Source organism: Haliotis cracherodii, unplaced genomic scaffold, assembly GCF_022045235.1.
Source record: "Haliotis cracherodii isolate W230 unplaced genomic scaffold, xgHalCrac1.p SCAF_21, whole genome shotgun sequence".
Lineage (NCBI taxonomy): Eukaryota > Metazoa > Mollusca > Gastropoda > Lepetellida > Haliotidae > Haliotis > Haliotis cracherodii.
Window position 1 is genome coordinate 8220952 of NW_027266277.1, and position 23627 is coordinate 8244578.

General features: G+C 40.8%; 1 protein-coding gene across 5 annotated transcripts in view; it reads left to right on the plus strand.

The window, feature by feature from the left end:
* The window catches only part of LOC139470821 (fibroblast growth factor receptor 3-like), a 60414-nt gene that overhangs the window by 4267 nt on the left and 32520 nt on the right, over positions 1-23627 (plus strand). Inside the window, exon 1 of one of the 5 annotated variants that reach the window (XM_071253121.1) lies at positions 5879-5944. The exons of the other annotated variants lie outside the window; for them this stretch is intronic. The gene's annotated coding sequence lies outside the window, so the exon portion shown is untranslated. Of the gene's footprint in view, positions 1-5878; positions 5945-23627 lie in introns of those variants that run through there. 5 annotated transcript variants of the gene reach the window in all.

The following is a 23627-nucleotide window of genomic DNA, read 5'->3' on the forward strand; positions in this document are numbered from 1 at the left end:
TATTGTATTAACTGAAACATGCAACTGTAAGCGGAACAAAGCACGTGTTTAATTCAAATTAATCAACGAACCCATCAGTCAGTAGACGCACAACGTTACTAAGCTTCGTTTCATTGAAACATTTTCTTATATTTTGATATTCATGAATTCAGTTTTTGGACCACACGCAAATAATCTGTAATTAATGCTTTTGCAAATGCAATATATTTCCGTGTCGTGAATTTCTGCATACTGATAATAGACGCTGAAACATGGTTCCAATAGCAAACACTGTTAGTCACAGATGTCTAGTCTTACCTAATTCTGTTTGGTCTATTAAAACATGCTCTGTACCACCTTGCTGGGCTGTGTCCTTTTTCGCCGCACACGCAACTGTCTCCCTGCTACGTCAGTATGACAGGGGCAAGGTAAATGATTTTACTACGCTTCATGTTATTCTGTTCGGATAGAATGCAAAACAGGCTTGGCCAAGTCAATGAAAATCACGTACTAGAATCTGTAATTTACAAAGAGAGTGTAGTCACAAATATAACATTTGTTATGTAAAACTCACTAGCTGCGTAGTTGTAGCTTTCTTGCCTTCTGTCTTCACTGTATTCATTATCTGGTAGTTGCATCGGGCTGTATGAGTCGTTGTTACGAACGGCCATCTGAACACAATCGCTGGTCAACACGCCTATCTATGTTTCAACTGATCTGTTAATGTAAACATACCATGCTACCTGCAGCAGTATTTCAGGGAACTCATCGTAAGCTATGGTATCGAGGTGTTCTGAATTTGGGATACGGAGCACACTCATAGTCACTGCAATGTTTATCTGTCTTGTGTTGTTCAGCACATAACGACACGCACTTCAGCATTAATTTCAGCATGAGGTGAGGTGAAATGGGGTTTAATGTCGAGTCCAAAATTATTGCACTTACATAGCGACGTGCGTGTGTGCGTGCTTGCTTGCGTGCGTGCGTGCGTGCGTGCGTGCGTGCGTGCGTGCGTGCGTGCGTGTCTGGGTGCACGTATCTGCTTGTACTAGTCCGGACTAATGCCGAATTGATAGTGCTAGCCCACCGAAATACCATTCCGCTGTTTAACATGAATATCCCCCTCAGACATAGTATACTGTCTCCGAGTCCTTTAAGCCCGTTAATGCCGACCGCCAAGCAGGGAAACAACAAGTACCATCTTTTAACTTCTTAAGGCATGAAGCGGCCGGGAATCGAACCCCCGACCTTCTGCTCTTCTGGCGGAGGCTCTACCACTTGACCTCGGAGGCGGGGAAATTCAGTCTAAATGTTGGCTAATTCAACACTGTAGATATGTCCTGTCGTGCTCCGAAACTGCTAACATCGTAATTAACATGACGCACATTTTGCGGCTAGATGTGGCTGAGGCACTTTAATCGTTTAATGTTGATATAGCGGATTGCCATAAGTTGGATACAACCTGTCTCCTTCAAGTGAAGCTGTCCTACATCGGTACATATGTGGCGCCTGTGTGATGGTGTAGCGTTAGAATTCCTCATGGTGTATGTCAATGGAAAATAACTGATGCCGTTGGATAATGTGACGTTCATTGAGATGAGGGCCGGCATTCCTGCTGATGGATAGTTGACTCAATACACAGTTTCATTGTTGTTTTAGATGCCCTTTCTAATCTTTAATGAGACATATTTCCCTGTTTGTTCCTCAATATTTCACATTTCAAGAACCACCAACAGTCTCCTATAGAAACGTCATCTCATCCATTTTTGCAGACCGCGAACTTCTCATAATGTACATTCCCCTACTTGTGAGGCCAAAACTCATCATACTGCCATTGACACGTTGGTCATATAATCACAGGTGATTCCTATATTGTTACAACAGCAACCTTCGTTACTTATTCAAATATGGCCTAAAACATCGTCAACAGCCTGCTACCTATTGGGATAACAACCTTTAAATATTAGCTATGGATGCCGTCGAAGCGTATGCCCGAGAATGGTCCAATAGAGAATAAGAACTTGTTCGATGTCTCTCAGAGTGGGTTAAGTCAGTGCGTAATATTGTTATTGGCAAAATGCTCAAACTGAAAAAGGGGAAACAGAATCCTGTTCTTTCAAAATATGGCTGCCGTACAGGACACATGTGTCGTTCCCACTTACAAGGCGTCACATAACACGACCATCATATGAAAGCATTACTAAATTAATTGTTTTATCAAAGAACATGGTATAAATGGCAAATGAAATAATGCCACATATAAGGCGAGTATGTTAACTGGGGAAGACATCTGCCCAAACCACCAATCCATTCCTCTTTTGTACTGGATTCCATAGCTCCATAAACATCCGTACACAGAGACATGTGTTGCTGGTGCGGCAAATGTACCACCAAATCCCTGCCTCAAATATTATAAATCCTTAATATCATCAAGGAAAGACTTTCTTTATATTCACAGAAAGTATTTGTGACAAGAGGAATTTATACGATGTGGCACTGGATTGTTAAAACTTCAAAGGATTTGCTGGAATAATTTAATCTCGGAAAAGAACCAAATTCAGCTGTGTCACTGAATAATTATTTCAAATTTGTAAACACGATAAGATTCATTCCTTGTTCCATATAAATACATCATTTCCTTCAAAGGTTCAGGACAGTTTGTAAGCAAATGAACGCAAATATCATCTGAAGGTGACTGAGAAAACAATGTGTGAAATGATGGACTTCCCCATAAATAACATCGATGTGGAATTGGGGGATCGGACATTTAGGCAAGAAGAAGGTACATCCATGGGCCCCTCTCATTGTTGGTCTCTTTTTTTATGCATACGAGTGAAATATTTCTGCTCAGATTGGCAAGATCAAAACAAGGGCATTTGGTCAAGAAGTTTCACTTCAGCTTGAGGTATATCGTTAATCTGATATCGAACAATGATGGCCAAATGACCACAAAATAGCCATAAACAAATGGCCAATATGCATAAATAGAGAGACAAAATCTATCCACAAATCTGTATGACAAGAGGGATGACTTCATCTTCCCAGTATGCAATTTTCCCTTCACGTGGATCAATATTCCAAATGTCCCATCCCTTGGTGTCGACATTTCACACCTTTTGCAGTACAATCGAGTAAGGTCTGAGGGATTTATCTATGCCTGCCCAGAAGCTGATATTCGGCCCCAAGTCTGCAGTAAATGACAGTAAAATATTCCCAATACAATTTTGAAGCTATAATTTGATATATTTCAACCCAACGGAGCCACATGCAGAACGATCTTCAGTCGGTAAAAGGGTATAAAAACATTTTCCATCGACATTTAGCATCGACATAATGAGCTCAGCAGAGAGAGGGGTCCATCAGTATGATGCCTTGGGCGTCCAGTCATCAGGAGGACAGTGTCTAGGAGATTGAGACTGCATCGCATTCGGGCATATAGATCGTTCCGTGGAGTAGCCACAAGACGCCAACACTGACATCAGCCACGTCATGTCGTGAGGAAGAATCCGTGGTAACGTCAAAACAGATCTGGTCGTTTTCGATGCCATCCTGACTGCCCAACGTGCTGTCGACCAGGTCCCCTTGTCCTACATTTTCTGCCGTAGAATCCAAACACCCAGGTGCAACAAGACAACGTCAGATGGCACACACCAAGAATTACGACCTACTTGGTTTGGCACTGATTGAGAAATGACTCCGGTTTGCAGCAGCCTTCGTAGATGTCGGACGTTCTCAGTTCAGCGTCGTGTTATAACATGTGATTTCTGCTATTCGTGGTGACTATAGTGTTATAACACTGAGTACCTGCTCGAATACTGAACACTTGAACACCACCTTCATTAGCCATGCCTTTTAACTGTTAAAATTATGTAACATAACACATGATGATGTTCCTTCGAAATGAAATTATTGTTCTTTTGAAAAACGTTGTTGTGCTCCACCTACAGATGTTGCTGTACGCCTACATGTGAACATTTTCAGATCGACACATGGTTGCTGTAAGGCCGAAAGCACCACATTCAGATATACACATTGATGCTGTAGGGCCGTGAACACCACCTTCAGATATACTCGTTGTAGTTATAAGGCCGTGAACACCACCAACAGATAGACACGTTTTTGTTATAAGGCCGTAAGCACCACCTTCAGATATACTCGTTGTTGCTGTAAGGTCGTAAGCACCACCTTCAGATATACACGTTTTTGTTTTAAGGCCATGAACACCACCTTCAGATATACAAGTCGTTCCTGTAAGGCCGTGAACACCACCAACAGATAGACACGTTGTTGTTATAAGGCCGTGACCACTACCAACAGACACACACGTTGTTGTTATAAGGCCATGAACACCACCAACAGATATACTCGTTGTTGCTGTAAGGCCGTGAACACCACCTTCAGATATACACGTTGTTGTTATAGGCGGGAACACCACCAACAGATAGACACGTTATTGTTATAAGGCCGTGAACACCGCCAACAGATAGACACGTTGTTGTTATAAGGCCGTGAACACCACCAACAGATAGACACGTTGTTATAAGGACGTGAACGCCACCTTCAGATATACTCGTTGTTGTTATAAGGCCGTGAACACCACCAACAGATATACACGTAATTGTTATAAGGCCGTGAACACCACCAACAGATATACACGTTGTTGTTATAAGGCCATGAACACCACCAACAGATAGACACGTTGTTGTTATAAGGCCATGAACACCACCAACAGACACACACGTTGTTGTTGTTGTAAGGTCATGAACACCACCTTCAGATATACACGTTGTTGTTATAAGGCCATGAACACCACCAACAGATAGACACGTTGTTGCTGTAAGGCCGTGAACACCACCAACAGATAGACACGTTGTTGTTGTTGTAAGGCCATGAACACCACCTTCAGATATACTCGTTGTTGCTGTAAGGCCATGAACACCACATTCAGATATACACGTTGTTGCTGTAAGGCCGTGAACACCACCAACAGACATACACGTTGTTTTTTTAAGGCTGTGAACACCACAAACAGATAGACACGTTGTTGTTATAAGGCCATGAACACCACGAACAGATAGACACGTTGTTGCTGTAAGGCCGTGAACACCACCAACAGATAGACACGTTGTTGTTGTAAGGCCATGAACACAACCTTCAGATATACACGTTGTTGTTGTAAGGCCATGAACACAAACTTCAGATATACACGTTGTTGCTGTAAGGCCGTGAACACCACCAACAGACATACACGTTGTTTTTTTAAGGCTGTGAACACCACAAACAGATAGACACGTTGTTGTTATAAGGCCATGAACACCACGAACAGATATACACGTTGTTGCTGTAAGGCCGTGAACACCACCAACAGATAGACACGTTGTTGTTGTAAGGCCATGAACACAAACTTCAGATATACACGTTGTTGTTATAACGCTATGAACACCACCTTCAGATATATATGTTGTTGCTGTAAGGCCATGAACACCACCAACAGACATACACGTTGTTGTTTTAAGGCCATGAACACCACCAACAGATAGACACGTTGTTGCTGTAAGGCCGTGAACACCACCAATAGATAGACACGTTGTTGTTAAAAGGCTATGAACACCACCTTCAGATATACACGTTGTTGCTGTAAGGCCATAAACACTACCTTCAGATATACACGTGGCTGCTCTAAGGTCTGAACACCAGCAATAGATAGACACGTTGCTGCTGTAAGGCCATGAACACCACCTTCAGATATGCACATTGTTGCTGCATGGCAAAGTCGTTCAATCTGACTTCTACTTTAGGCGAGAAATATCTTGTTCTATAAATGGAAATAGTTTTTGAACATGGATATTGCACTTTAGTCCCCGTTGTGCAACACAGTGCGCGGTAATTGTGGGGATCCTGTGTATCCGCGGGAGAGGTTCATGTGACAAGACAACACTAAGGTTGTACGCGAAATTTGCCTGAGGTAAATATTTTTGAAAACATCTGATCATTTATACATTAGACAAATGTCTATTTGACATTAGTCAAATAAAACGAATAACATACTTATCATTACGTTTCTACTATCATGTTGTGTTTCTGTGTGGGCGTTGTTTTCACCATTCACTCTACGAGTGCATTGTGGCGATGTTTGAGTGACTTTCATGAACGACTTGGTAATCTAACCAAGGTGTGAGTTGACTGTATATGGCGGAGGTATGTTCCCACACCAAGATTCCTTCACTGTCCCCGTAATATTTACCACAACACACGAGGCCATCATCTGAACTGGAAATGAATATCCTGCTTAGAAGAAATATGTACGAATCCTTTAGAATATTGCTTTCTGATAGCGCGTTGTTCAATATATGTTGGAATATCCACTTTAAAGGTTTGTGTCATTTGACAGAAGGATTGTGTTGATGATTGTGTATAATATTCATCCTATCCCATTTTATATCATATTGTTTGGGACCCATCCACCTAACACAACCCCTAAAACCATTTTTATTGCCCTTAGAAAAAGGGATATCTGTATTACAGTAGGTCTGCTTTCAGAGGCAGGAATTACTGAACGAGCTCCAACATCGCTGTGAGGAACTTGGGCCTGGTCTTATTCTCACTGGCCCCCAAACTCCTTCCACAACCCCATGCTACATGACCGGCTCCTCACACAAAAGATCGATCTCTATTGTTAAAACCCCATGCTACATGACCGGCTCCTCACCCAAAAGATCGAACTCTATTGTTAAAACCCCATGCTACATGACCCGCTCCTCACCCAAAAGATCGAACTCTATTGTTAAAACCCCATGCTACATGACCGGCTCCTCACCCAAAAGATCGAACACTATTGTTAAAACCCCATTCTACATGACCCGCTCCTCACCCAAAATATCGAACTATATCGTTAAAACCCCATGCTACATGACCGGCTCCTCACACAAAAGATCGATCTCTATTGTTAAAATCCCATGCTACATGACCGGCTCCTCACCCAAAAGATCGAACTCTATTGTTAAAACCCCATGCTACATGACCGGCTCCTCACCCAAAAGATCGAACTCTATTGTTAAAACCCCATGCTACATGACCGGCTCCTCACCCAAAAGATCGATCTCTATTGTTAAAACACCATGCTACATGACCCGCTCCTCACCCAAAAGATCGATCTCTATTGTTAAAACCCCATGCTACATGACCCGCTCCTCACACAAAAGATCGATCTCTATTGTTAAAACCCCATGCTACATGACCTGCTCCTCACCCAAAAGAACGAACGCTAATGTTAAAATCCCATGCTTCATGACCGGCTCCTCACCCAAAAGATCGAACTCTATTGTTAAAACCCCATGCTACATGACCGGCTCCTCACCCAAAAGTTCGAACACTATTGTTAAAACCCCATGCTACATGACCCGCTCCTCACCCAAAAGTTCGAACACTATTGTTAAAACCCCATGCTACATGACCGGCTCCTCACCCAAAAGATCGAACACTAATGTTAAAACCCCATGCTACATGACCGGCTCCTCACCCAAAATATCGAACTCTATTGTTGAAAACCCCATGCTACATAACCGGCTCCTCACCCAAAAGTTCTAACACTAATGTTAAAACCCCATGCTACATGACCGGCTCCTCACCCAAAAGTTCGAACTCTATTGTTAAAACCCCATGCTACATGACCGGCTCCTCACCCAAAAGTTCGAACTCTATTGTTAAAACCCCATGCTACATGACCGGCTCCTCACCCAAAAGTTCGAACACTATTGTTAAAACCCCATGCTACATGACAGACTCCTCACCCAAAAGATCGAACTCTATTGTTAAAACCCCATGCTACATAACCCGCTCCTCACCCAAAAGATCGAACTCTATTGTTAAAACCCCATGCTACATGACCGGCTCCTCACCCAAAAGATCGAACTCTATTGTTAAAACCCCATGCTACATGACAGACTCCTCACCCAAAAGATCGAACTCTATTGTTAAAATCCCATGCTACATGACCGGCTAGTCACCCAAAAGTTCTAACACTAATGTTGGAACCCCATGCTACATGACCAGCTGACCCAAAAGTTCTAAATCTAATGTTATAATCCCATCCGCCCCCAAGAATGATAACTGCGTGATTAGAAATAAGAATATGTATTTTGAAGACCTTATTATTAATCTGTATACTTATGTTGATGTATTAGTTCGTCTTCAGATATTACCAACTTGTTGTGGGTTTTACGAACTTTGGATACACATCAGGCAAGTGACTTGTGCTATTCGGGAATTTGTTCTTGTGTTTCCAGGGCAACTTGTCCGATTTAGGTTCAAATAAGGATAGGTTTCGCTTCCGCATCATATCTCCTAAACTATGTGAACCGATCAATATCAGTAGCTTCATGAAACTTGTAAACACGTCAGGCCTGTGCTGAAGATGTGATATTTCGCGTTGCCCAGGAAACGAGTTTAAATGGTGGTAGAATGGTGGAGTCAAACTCATGAATCTTTCATTATTTCTCCATGAAACTATGCAAATATTTAAAGCTAGTTCGGACTGGTGCCTATCTTTTCCGAACAGTTTAAGGACCTGCTTTTCCATCGATGCATTTGGTTCCTACTAGCCATACACACAAGTGTATCGCTATGATAAGAGAGATGTAATGGATCAAGTTAACAGTATATTTAGTCATGGATCATGGAAACACTGCGTATAGCATCATTTTGGCAATCATCTTGAAATCTGATTTAGCGCACTTCCTCAAAAAATTGTTTATTAGACTTTCTTCTTTGCTGTATTTTCACTTGTACGTCCGTCAAAATATGAGGATTTTCAGGGTGGCTGTAAAATTGTCTTGCCTGTACCGAGAATCGTGTGACCCTGTCTCATTCAGATAAGGGACGGACCATTTGATATTCTGAGAGGGGGGCAAGCCACATAAAATTCTTTGTTGCAGGGTATTAATATTTTAAAAAATTCAGGCTCGTTGTTTTAAATACATTAATCATCTGGTTTTAAAGCTGCAATTTTTCTAAACTCACGCCGTTCTCTCTATACTATCTGGCCGTTCTCTCTATACACACTGGCCGTTCTCTCTATACACACTGGCCGTTCTATCTGTACTCACTGGCCGTTCTCTCTATACACACTGGCCGTTCTCTCTGTACTCACTAGCCGTTCTCTCTGTACACACTGGCCGTTCTCTCTTTACACACTGGCCGTTCTCTCTGTACACACTGGCCGTTCTCTCTATACACACTGGCCGTTTTCTCTGTACTCACTGGCCGTTCTCTCTGTACTCACTGGCCGTTCTCTCTATACACACTGGCCATTCTCTCTGTACTCACTAGCCGTTCTCTCTGTACTAACTGGCCGTTCTGTCTATACTCACTGGCCGTTCTCTCTATACACACTGGCCATTCTCTCTGTACACACTGGCCGTTCTCTCTGTACACACTGGCCGTTCTCTCTGTACACACTGGCCGTTTTCTCTGTACACACTGGCCGTTCTCTCTGTACTCACTGGCCGTTCTCTCTATACACACTGGCCGTTCTCTCTGTACTCACTAGCTGTTCTCTCTGTACTAACTGGTCGTTCTCTCTATACTCACTGGCCGTTCTCTCTATACACACTGGTCGTTTTCTCTATACACACTGGCCGTTCTCTCTGTACACATTGGCCGTTCTCTCTGTCCACACTGGCCGTTCTCTCTGTACACACTGGCCGTTCTCTCTATACACACTGGTCGATTTCTCTATACACATTGGCCGTTCACTCTGTCAAAACTGGCCGTTCTCTCCGTACACACTGGCCGTTCTCTCTATACATACTGGCCGTTCTCTCTGTTCTCACTGGCCGTTCTCCCTGTACTCACTGGTCGTTCTCTCTGTACTCAGTGGCCGTTCTCTCTATACACACTGGCCGTTCTCTATATACTTACTGGCCGTTCTCTCTACACTTACTGGCTGTTCTCTCTATGCTCACTAGCGGTGTTTTCTGTATATACTAGCTGTTCTCTCTATACACACTGGCCGTTCTCTCTGTACACACTGGCCGTTCTCTCTATACACACTGGCCGTTCTCTCTGTACACACTGGCCGTTCTCTCTATACACACTGGCCGTTCTCTCTATACACACTGGCCGTTCTCTCTGTACACACTGGCCGTTCTCTATATACTTACTGGCTGTTCTCTCTATACACACTGACCGTTCTCTCTGTACACACTGGCCGTTCTCTCTACACTTACTGGCTGTTCTCTCTATGCTCACTAGCGGTGTTTTCTGTATATACTAGCTGTTCTCTCTATACACACTGGCCGTTCTCTCTGTACTTACTGGCTGTTCTCTCTATACACACTGACCGTTCTCTCTGTACTCACTGGCCGTTCTCTCTATGCTTACTGGCCTTTCTCTCTATGGTCACAAGCCGTTCTCTCTATACTCACTGGTAGTGTTTCTGTACTCAGTGGCCGTTCTCGTTATACACACTGGCCGTTTTCTCTATACACACTGGCCGTTCTCTCTGTACACATTGGCCGTTCTTTCTGTTCTCACTGGCCGTTCTCTCTGTACACACTGGCCGTTCTCTTTATACACATTGGCCGTTCTTTCTATACACACGGGCCGTTCTCTCTGTACTCACTGGCCGTTTTCTCCATACACACTGTCTGTTTTCTCTATACACACTTGCCGTTCTCTCTATACTCACTGGCCGTTTTCTCTATCCACACTGGCAGTTCTCTCTGTACTCACTGGCCGTTCTCTCTGTACACACTGACCGTTCTCTCTATACACACTGGCCGTTCTCTCTGTACTCTCTCGCCGTTCTTTCTGTTCTCACTGGCCGTTCTCTCTAAACACACTGGCCGTTCTCTCTATACACATTGGCCGTTCTTTCTATACACACTGGTCGTTCTCTCTATACACACTGATCGCTCTCTCTGTACACACTGGCCGTTCTCTCTATACTCACTGGCCGTTTTCTCTGTACACACTGGCCGTTCTCTCTATACTCACTGGCCGTTTTCTCTATACACATTGACCGTTCTATCTGTACTCACTGGCCGTTCTCTCTATACACATTGGCCGTTCTCTTTGTACTCACTGGCCATTCTCTCTATACACATTGGCCGTTCTTTCTATACACACTGGTCGTTCTCTCTATACACACTGATCGCTCTCTCTGTACACACTGGTCGTTCTCTCTATACACACTGATCGCTCTCTCTGTACACACTGGCCGTTCTCTCTATACTCACTGGCCGTTTTCTCTGTACACACTGGCCGTTCTCTCTATACTCACTGGCCGTTCTCTCTATACACATTGGCCGTTCTCTTTGTACTCACTGGCCATTCTCTCTATACACATTGGCCGTTCTTTCTATACACACTGGTCGTTCTCTCTATACACACTGATCGCTCTCTCTGTATACACTGGCCGTTCTCTCTGTATACACTGGCCGTTCTCTCTGTACTTACTGGCCGTTTTCTCTTTACACACTGGCCGTTCTCTCTGTACTCACTGGTTGTTCTTTCTAATCGCTCTCATCGTTTTTTCTATACTCACTGACAATAGTCTGTACACTCACTGGCGGTGTTTTCATGTACTGACAGTATAGCCTCCTAGGTATTAGCACAAGTGCCTGATTACTTAAACGAATCAGATGTGAAACTATAGCCTCCATGGCATTGAAATCAGTGCCTGAAATAGATTAATTAAATACAGGTATATACCTACATAACCGTGAATGTTGCACAGATACAGGCATATACCTACATAACCGTCAGTTTGGCACAGATACAGGTATATACCTACATAACCGTGAATGTTGCACAGATACAGGTATATACCTACATAACCGTGAGTGTTGCTCAGATACAGGTATATACCTACATAACCGTTAGTGTTGCACAGATACAGGCATATACCTACATAACCGTGAGTGTTGCACAGATACAGGTATATACCTACATAACCGTGAGTGTTGCACACATACAGGTATGTATCTACATAACAGTGAGTGTTGCACAGATACTGGTATATATCTACATAACCCTGAATGTTGCACAGATACAGGTATATATCTACATAACCGTGAATGTTGCACAGATACAGGTACATACCTACATAACCGTGAATGTTGCACAGATACAGGTATATATCTACATAACCGTGAATGTTGCACAGATACAAGTATATATACCTACATAACCGTGAGTGTTGCATAGATACAGGCATATACCTACATAACCGTGAGTGTTGCACACATACAGGTATATACCTACATAACAGTGAGTGTTGCACAGATACTGGTATATATCTACATAACCGTGAATGTTTCACAGATACAGGTATATATCTACATAACCGTGAATGTTGCACAGATACAGGTATATACCTACATAACCGTGAATGTTGCACAGATACAGGTATATATCTACATAACCGTGAATGTTGCACAGATACAGGTATATATCTACATAACCGTGAATGTTGCACAGATACACGTATATACCTACATAACCATGAGTGTTGCACAGATACAAGTATATATACCTACATAACCGTGAATGTTGCACAGATACACGTATATACCTACATAACCGTCAGTTTGGCACACATACAGGTTTATACCTATATAACCGTGAATGTTGCACAGATACAGGTATATACCTACATAACCGTGAGTGTTGCACAGATACAGGTATATACCTACATAACCGTGAGTGTTGCTCAGATACAAGTATATACCTACATAACCGTTAGTGTTGCACAGATACAGGCATATACCTACATAACCGTGAGTGTTGCACAGATACAGGTATATACCTACATAACCGTGAGTGTTGCACACATACAGGTATGTATCTACATAACAGTGAGTGTTGCACAGATACTGGTATATATCTACATAACCCTGAATGTTGCACAGATACAGGTATATATCTACATAACCGTGAATGTTGCACAGATACAGGTACATACCTACATAACCGTGAATGTTGCACAGATACAGGTATATATCTACATAACCGTGAATGTTGCACAGATACAAGTATATATACCTACATAACCGTGAGTGTTGCATAGATACAGGCATATACCTACATAACCGTGAGTGTTGCACACATACAGGTATATACCTACATAACAGTGAGTGTTGCACAGATACTGGTATATATCTACATAACCGTGAATGTTTCACAGATACAGGTATATATCTACATAACCGTGAATGTTGCACAGATACAGGTATATACCTACATAACAGTGAATGTTGCACAGATACAGGTATATATCTACATAACCGTGAATGTTGCACAGATACAGGTATATATCTACATAACCGTGAATGTTGCACAGATGCAGGTATATACCTACATAACCATGAGTGTTGCACAGATACAAGTATATATACCTACATAACCGTGAATGTTGCACAGATACACGTATATACCTACATAACCGTCAGTTTGGCACACATACAGGTTTATACCTATATAACCGTGAATGTTGCACAGATACAGGTATATACCTACATAACCGTGAGTGTTGCACAGATACAGGTATATACCTACATAACCGTGAGTGTTGCATAGATACAGGCATATACCTACATAACCGTGAGTGTTGCACACATACAGGTATATACCTACATAACAGTGAGTGTTGCACAGATACTGGTATATATCTACATAACCGTGAATGTTTCACAGATACAGGTATATATCTACATAACCGTGAATGTTGCACAGATACAGGTATATACCTACATAACAGTGAATGTTGCACAGATACAGGTATATATCTACATAACCGTGAATGTTGCACAGATACAGGTATATATCTACATAACCGTGAATGTTGCACAGATGCAGGTATATACCTACATAACCATGAGTGTTGCACAGATACAAGTATATATACCTACATAACCGTGAATGTTGCACAGATACACGTATATACCTACATAACCGTCAGTTTGGCACACATACAGGTTTATACCTATATAACCGTGAATGTTGCACAGATACAGGTATATACCTACATAACCGTGAGTGTTGCACGGATACAGGTATATACCTACATAACCGTGAGTGTTGCACGGATACAGGTATATACCTACATAACCGTGAGTGTTGCACAGATACAGGGAAATACCTACATAACCGTGAGTGTTGCACAGATACACGTATATACCTACATAACCGTAAGTTTGGCACACATACAGGTATATACCTACATAACCGTGAATGTTGCACAGATACAGGTATATATCTACATAACCGTGAATGTTGCACAGATACAGGTATATATCTACATAACCGTGAATGTTGCACAGATACAGGTATATATCTACATAACCGTGAGTGTTGCACGTATACAGGTATATACCTATATAACCGTGAGATTGGCACAGTAACAGGTATATACCTACATAACCGTGAATGTTGCACAGATACAGGTATATACCTACATAACCGTGAGTGTTGCACGGATACAGGTATATACCTACATAACCGTGAGTTTGGCACAGATACAGGTATATACCTACATAACCGTGAATGTTGCACAGATACAGGTATATACCTACATAACCGTGAATGTTGCACTTATACAGGTATATACCTACATAACCGTGAGTGTTGCACACATACAGGTATATACCTACATAACAGTGAGTGTTGCACAGATACTGGTATATATCTACATAACCGTGAATGTTTCACAGATATAGGTATATATCTACATAACCGTGAATGTTGCACAGATACAGGTATATACCTACATAACAGTGAATGTTGCACAGATACAGGTATATATCTACATAACCGTGAATGTTGCACAGATACAGGTATATATCTACATAACCGTGAATGTTGCACAGATGCAGGTATATACCTACATAACCATGAGTGTTGCACAGATACAAGTATATATACCTACATAACCGTGAATGTTGCACAGATACACGTATATACCTACATAACCGTCAGTTTGGCACACATACAGGTTTATACCTATATAACCGTGAATGTTGCACAGATACAGGTATATACCTACATAACCGTGAGTGTTGCACAGATACAGGTATATACCTACATAACCGTGAGTGTTGCACGGATACAGGTATATACCTACATAACCGTGAGTGTTGCACAGATACAGGGAAATACCTACATAACCGTGAGTGTTGCACAGATACAGGTATATACCTACATAACCGTGAGTGTTGCATAGATACAGGCATATACCTACATAACCGTGAGTGTTGCACACATACAGGTATATACCTACATAACAGTGAGTGTTGCACAGATACTGGTATATATCTACATAACCGTGAATGTTTCACAGATACAGGTATATATCTACATAACCGTGAATGTTGCACAGATACAGGTATATACCTACATAACAGTGAATGTTGCACAGATACAGGTATATATCTACATAACCGTGAATGTTGCACAGATACAGGTATATATCTACATAACCGTGAATGTTGCACAGATGCAGGTATATACCTACATAACCATGAGTGTTGCACAGATACAAGTATATATACCTACATAACCGTGAATGTTGCACAGATACACGTATATACCTACATAACCGTCAGTTTGGCACACATACAGGTTTATACCTATATAACCGTGAATGTTGCACAGATACAGGTATATACCTACATAACCGTGAGTGTTGCACGGATACAGGTATATACCTACATAACCGTGAGTGTTGCACGGATACAGGTATATACCTACATAACCGTGAGTGTTGCACAGATACAGGGAAATACCTACATAACCGTGAGTGTTGCACAGATACACGTATATACCTACATAACCGTAAGTTTGGCACACATACAGGTATATACCTACATAACCGTGAATGTTGCACAGATACAGGTATATATCTACATAACCGTGAATGTTGCACAGATACAGGTATATATCTACATAACCGTGAATGTTGCACAGATACAGGTATATATCTACATAACCGTGAGTGTTGCACGTATACAGGTATATACCTATATAACCGTGAGATTGGCACAGTAACAGGTATATACCTACATAACCGTGAATGTTGCACAGATACAGGTATATACCTACATAACCGTGAGTGTTGCACGGATACAGGTATATACCTACATAACCGTGAGTTTGGCACAGATACAGGTATATACCTACATAACCGTGAGTGTTGCACAGATACAGGTATATACCTACATAACCGTGAATGTTGCACTTATACAGGTATATACCTACATAACCGTGAGTGTTGCACGGATACAGGTATATACCTATACAACATTAAGTGTTGCATAGATACAGGGATATACCAACATAACCGTGAGTTTGGCACAGATACAGGTATATACCTACATAACCGTGAATGTTGCACAGATACAGGTATATATCTACATAACCGTGAATGTTGCACAGATACAGGTATATATCTACATAACCGTGAATGTTGCACAGATACAGGTATATACCTACATAACCGTGAGTTTGGCACAGTAACAGGTATATACCTACATAACCGTGAATGTTTCACAGATACAGGTATATATCTACATAACCGTGAGTGTTGCACGTATACAGGTATATACCTATATAACCGTGAGTTTGGCACAGTAAAAGGTATATACCTACATAACAGTGAATGTTGCACAGATACAGGTATATACCTACATAACCGTGAGTGTTGCATGGATACAGGTATATACCTACATAACCGTGAGTGTTGCTCAGATACAGGTATATACCTACATAACCGTGAATGTTGCACAGATACAGGTATATATCTACATAACCGTGAGTGTTGCATAGATACAGGGATATACCTACATAACCGTGAGTGTTGCACAGATACACGTATATACCTACATAACCGTAAGTTTGGCACACATACAGGTTTATACCTATATAACCGTGAATGTTGCACAGATACAGGTATATACCTACATAACCGTGAGTGTTGCACAGATACAGGTATATACCTACATAACCGTGAGTGTTGCACGGATACAGGTATATACCTACATAACCGTGAGTGTTGCACGGATACAGGTATATACCTACGTAACCGTGAGTGTTGCACAGATACAGGGATATACCTACATAACCGTGAGTGTTGCACCAATAGCAGTACTTGTACCCCCTCATTTTAATGAATGAATGGAGGTTTTTATATCAGGAAGTACCCCAAGATCTTATTTTAAATTTCTATCACACGCTTAAAACCTATTTCAATGTTTATGCTTTCCATATTACATACCGTAAATCATGAATTCAATGCGTCACCAAATCAATACGAGTGTCGCCCCTGGCCTAAAACTGCGCAATAATAGTATTGGGAGTAGCCTTGGCTTGGATCTATTACAACTAATCAGGAAACACCAAGACTATCGACTTAGATTTACATGATATAGTATGGGATAATAGGGGTTGAATTGAATAATATCGTTTGCTATGTTCACAAACTTAACGTATACTAAATGATATGTAATATAGTTGATGTATGGTCGGACACTAGGTGCGATCCTTTACACGACATTAGTCTATTTTCAGAAATACCTTTCTAGCTGCGCCACGAAACTGTGGGCAGCAAGCACAGTGACATTTTACTGACGAGACCCTTACAAGCATTCCAGACGTTAGGAACATAACAGTGTTTGAGAAACGCATATCGTCCAAGATGATTAATCTGAAGAAATCCACCAGTTAAGTTTGATAAGCAATTATTTATTTTCGGAATGTCGGTAGACATAACCAAACGCGACTAGCATTGGCTTAATTATACGAATCGTGGCTCTCTGATGGCAGTAGAGATAAATATTTACTACGTGAATAGCTGGACTGTAAGCCGTGCCAGTGAGGGGTAGTGAATGGTGTAACCACGGCCCTCAGAGCGAGGCAGAAATTTGTACTCCTCACCACCAACAAAAGTTACTTTTTCCCGGCAATGCACTAAGTTCCCTCTCGACGCGTGGGATGGCAAAATACAAACATACGCGTGAATTGAAGAACCGTTACCTTATTAAGGTCACGCATGAAAGGTCATGCTGGGACGTTATAATGTGCATGTCATATCGGCTTTAGCTTTATACACATCTATTACAGATATTATATAACATCCATTTGCCATGTACCACCGCGATCTCTTGGTCGTAACCGATGAGCGTGGTGCATCCAACCAATTGCGACTTTCAGTTTAATTTAATGTGAAAATGTCTAGCGAAATGAAGCCATTTGAGAATATTTGGAACGACCAATAGATTTACTCTCTGTGTCAATCAAATCATATTTGTGGGCATGGTTTCCGAAGTATGTGTAAATTAATTCATGAACTGAACATTCCAGATACACATCGTACGAAATTTCACTGAAAGTGTGTCCAATAATATCGACATGTGAAAAATAACATTCTTATTGATTTTAAGTATAAAAGCCGCGTTACAAAAAAGTCTATTTATGGCCATTACTCAGCCATTAATGTTCAAAATGTAATGAATTTTGGGCTATGTGTAGTTAGTAATAGGCTTAACATATGTTTCCGAGTTGTTTTTGGCGATATTTCAAATTCCGACAAGTACTTGACCATGCTCCTAAATTCTACCAAAATGAACTTATAACACCCGTTCCTGAGGAGTTACTTGCCCAATAAAGCTGAAACTTGAAGCTCTACATGGAGAAGACGATTTTGCACAAAGCTTCAAACCTTATAGTTGTTAAGTTCGTTTTTATGTAGAACATATCTCCAGTGTCCCTACGCGCCAATGTGCATTTTACATTTATATATACACTGTAGAGAAATGATAAACTGGTCCCAGATGCAATGTCGTATGCAGCATGATCGCCGGCCATGCTGCGTGGAACACGACGAGGTTGGCAGCAGCAGACCTTTAGAACTATGCTGTATAGAACAGACGAAAATGGGATGGTTTCCAGTGTAACATCCAATGAATTGTTCTTTGAAAAATATTCGCACAGCATTCTGTGTACATTTGAGTGAGTCGGAAACGCCGATGTTCACCAGTAGTGACAGTGTTCACATTCAGTAGGTGCACTTGAACACATCGAGCTGTCACTGGAATGTGCAAGGTCTTGGCTGACTGCTGCATTTGTACATATATTTTCATTGTGGGTCGTTTAATTCTGTTGAATAGGTAGCGCCATTTTGGTTTCTTACAATAAAGTAGTACGTCATAACAAGCACAAACCTGAAATATAGTAAACGAACTGAACCGATAACATACTGTCTGTATCCATGTAACCACTAGCACTTACATACTGTCTTTATCATGTAACCACTAGCACTTACATACTGTCTTTATCATGTAACCACTAGCACTTCTATACTGTCTTTATCATGTAACCACTAGCACTTCTATACTGTCTGTATCATGTAACCACTAGCACTTCTATACTGTCTTTATCCATGTAACCACTAGCACTTCTATACTGTCTTTATAATGTAACCACTAGCACTTCTATACTGTCTTTATAATGTAACCACTAGCACTTCTATACTGTCTTTATCCATGTAACCACTAGCACTTCTATACTGTCTTTATCCATGTAACCACTAGCACTTCTATACTGTCTATATCCATGTAACCACTAGCACTTCTATACTGTCTGTATCCATGTAACCACTAGCACTTCTATACTGTCTTTATCATGTAACCACTAGCACTTCTGTACTGTCTTTATCCATGTAACCACTAGCACTTCTATACTGTCTTTATCATGTAACCACTAGCACTTCTATACTGTCTATATCATGTAACCACTAGCACTTACATACTGTCTATATCCATGTAAACGGTGGCACTTCTATACTGTCTTTATCATGTAACCACTAGCACTTCTATACTGTCTTTATCCATGTAACCACTAGCACTTACATACTGTCTATATCCATGTAAACGGTAGCACTTCTATACTGTCTTTATCATGTAACCACTAGCACTTCTATACTGTCTGTATCAATGTAACCACTAGCACTTCTATACTGTCTTTATCATGTAACCGCTAGCACTTCTATACTGTCTTTATCATGTAACCACTAGCACTTCTATACTGTCTTTATCATGTAACCACTAGCATTTTTATACTGTCTTTATCCATGTAACCACTAGGACTTCTATACTGTCTTTATCATGTAACCACTAGCACTTCTATACTGTCTTTATCCATGTAACCACTAGCACTTCTATACTGTCTGTATCCATGTAACCACTAGCACTTCTATACTGTCTTTATCATGTAACCACTAGCACTTCTATACTGTCTGTATCCATGTAACCACTAGCACTTCTATACTGTCTGTATCCATGTAACCACTAGCACTTCTATACTGTCTATATCCATGTAACCACTAGCACTTCTATACTGTCTATATCCATGTAACCACTAGCACTTCTATACTGTCTTTATCATGTATCCACTAGCACTTCTATACTGTCTTTATCCATGTAACCACTAGCACTTACATACTGTCTGTATCCATGTAACCACTAGCACTTCTATACTGTCTTTATCCATGTAACCACTAGCACTTCTATACTGTCTGTATCCATGTAACCACTAGCACTTCTATACTGTCTTTATCATGTAACCACTAGCACTTCTATACTGTCTTTATCCATGTAACCACTAGCACTTACATACTGTCTGTATCCATGTAACCACTAGCACTTCTATACTGTCTATATCCATGTAACCACTAGCACTTCTATACTGTCTGTATCCATGTAACCACTAGCACTTCTATACTGTCTATATCCATGTAACCACTAGCACTTCTATACTGTCTGTATCCATGTAACCACTAGCACTTCTATACTGTCTTTATCATGTATCCACTAGCACTTCTATACTGTCTTTATCCATGTAACCACTAGCACTTACATACTGTCTGTATCCATGTAACCACTAGCACTTCTATACTGTCTTTATCCATGTAACCACTAGCACTTCTATACTGTCTGTATCCATGTAACCACTAGCACTTCTATACTGTCTTTATCATGTAACCACTAGCACTTCTATACTGTCTTTATCCATGTAACCACTAGCACTTACATACTGTCTGTATCCATGTAACCACTAGCACTTCTATACTGTCTATATCCATGTAACCACTAGCACTTCTATACTGTCTTTATCCATGTAACCACTAGCACTTCTATACTGTCTGTATCCATGTAACCACTAGCACTTCTATACTGTCTTTATCATGTAACCACTAACACTTCTATACTGTCTTTATCCATGTAACCACTAGCACTTACATACTGTCTGTATCCATGTAACCACTAGCACTTCTATACTGTCTATATCCATGTAACCATTAGCACTTCTATACTGTCTTTATCATGTAACCACTAGCACTTCTATACTGTCTTTATCCATGTAACCACTAGCACTTCTATACTGTCTTTATCATGTAACCACTAGCACTTCTATACTGTCTGTATCATGGAACCACTAGCACTTCTATACTGTCTTTATCATGTAACCGCTAGCACTTCTATACTGTCTTTATCATGTAACCACTAGCACTTCTATACTGTCTTTATCATGTAACCACTAGCACTTCTATACTGTCTTTATCCATGTAACCACTAGGACTTCTATACTGTCTTTATCATGTAACCACTAGCAATTCTATACTGTCTTTATCCATGTAACCACTAGCACTTCTATACTGTCTTTATCATGTAACCACTAGCACTTCTATACTGTCTTTATCATGTAACCACTTACACTTCCATACTGTCTATATCCATGTAACCACTAGCACTTCTATACTGTCTTTATAATGTAACCACTAGCACTTCTATACTGTCTTTATCCATGTAACCACTAGCACTTCTATACTGTCTTTATCCATGTAACCACTAGCACTTCTATACTGTCTTTATCCATGTAACCACTTACACTTCCATACTGTCTATGTCCATGTAACCACTAGCACTTCTATACTGTCTTTATCCATGTAACCACTAGCACTTCTATACTGTCTTTATCATGTAACCACTAGCACTTCTATACTGTCTATATCATGGAACTGCTAGCACTTCTATACTGTCTTTATCCATGTAACCACTTACACTTCCATACTGTCTATATCCATGTAACCGCTAGCACTTCTATACTGTCTTTATCATGGAACCACTAGCACTTCTATACTGTCTTTATCCATGTAACCACTAGCACTTCAATACTGTCTGTATCCATGTAACCACTAGCACTTCTATACTGTCTGTATCCATGTAACCACTAGCACTTCTATACTGTCTTTATCATGTAACCACTAGCACTTCTATACTGTCTTTATCATGTAACCACTTACACTTCCATACTGTCTATATCCATGTAACCACTAGCACTTCTATACTGTCTTTATAATGTAACCACTAGCACTTCTATACTGTCTTTATCCATGTAACCACTAGCACTTCTATACTGTCTTTATCCATGTAACCACTAGCACTTCTATACTGTCTTTATCCATGTAACCACTTACACTTCCATACTGTCTATGTCCATGTAACCACTAGCACTTCTATACTGTCTTTATCCATGTAACCACTAGCACTTCTATACTGTCTTTATCATGTAACCACTAGCACTTCTATACTGTCTATATCATGGAACTGCTAGCACTTCTATACTGTCTTTATCCATGTAACCACTTACACTTCCATACTGTCTATATCCATGTAACCGCTAGCACTTCTATACTGTCTTTATCATGGAACCACTAGCACTTCTATACTGTCTTTATCCATGTAACCACTAGCACTTCAATACTGTCTGTATCCATGTAACCACTAGCACTTCTATACTGTCTGTATCCATGTAACCACTAGCACTTCTATACTGTCTTTATCATGTAACCACTAGCACTTCTATACTGTCTGTATCCATGTAACCACTAGCACTTCTATACTGTCTGTATCCATGTAACCACTAGCACTTCTATACTGTCTATATCCATGTAACCACTAGCACTTCTATACTGTCTGTATCCATGTAACCACTAGCACTTCTATACTGTCTTTATCATGTATCCACTAGCACTTCTATACTGTCTTTATCCACGTAACCACTAGCACTTCTATACTGTCTGTATCCATGTAACCACTAGCACTTCTATACTGTCTTTATCCATGTAACCACTAGCACTTCTATACTGTCTGTATCCATGTAACCACTAGCACTTCTATACTGTCTTTATCCACGTAACCACTAGCACTTCTATACTGTCTTTATCCATGTAACCACTAGCACTTACATACTGTCTGTATCCATGTAACCACTAGCACTTCTATACTGTCTATATCCATGTAACCACTAGCACTTCTATACTGTCTTTATCCATGTAACCACTAGCACTTCTATACTGTCTTTATCCATGTAACCACTAGCACTTCTATACTGTCTTTATCCATGTAACCACTAGCACTTCTATACTGTCTTTATCATGTAACCACTAGCACTTCTATACTGTCTTTATCCATGTAACCACTAGCACTTACATACTGTCTGTATCCATGTAACCACTAGCACTTCTATACTGTCTATATCCATGTAACCACTAGCACTTCTATACTGTCTTTATCATGTAACCACTAGCACTTCTA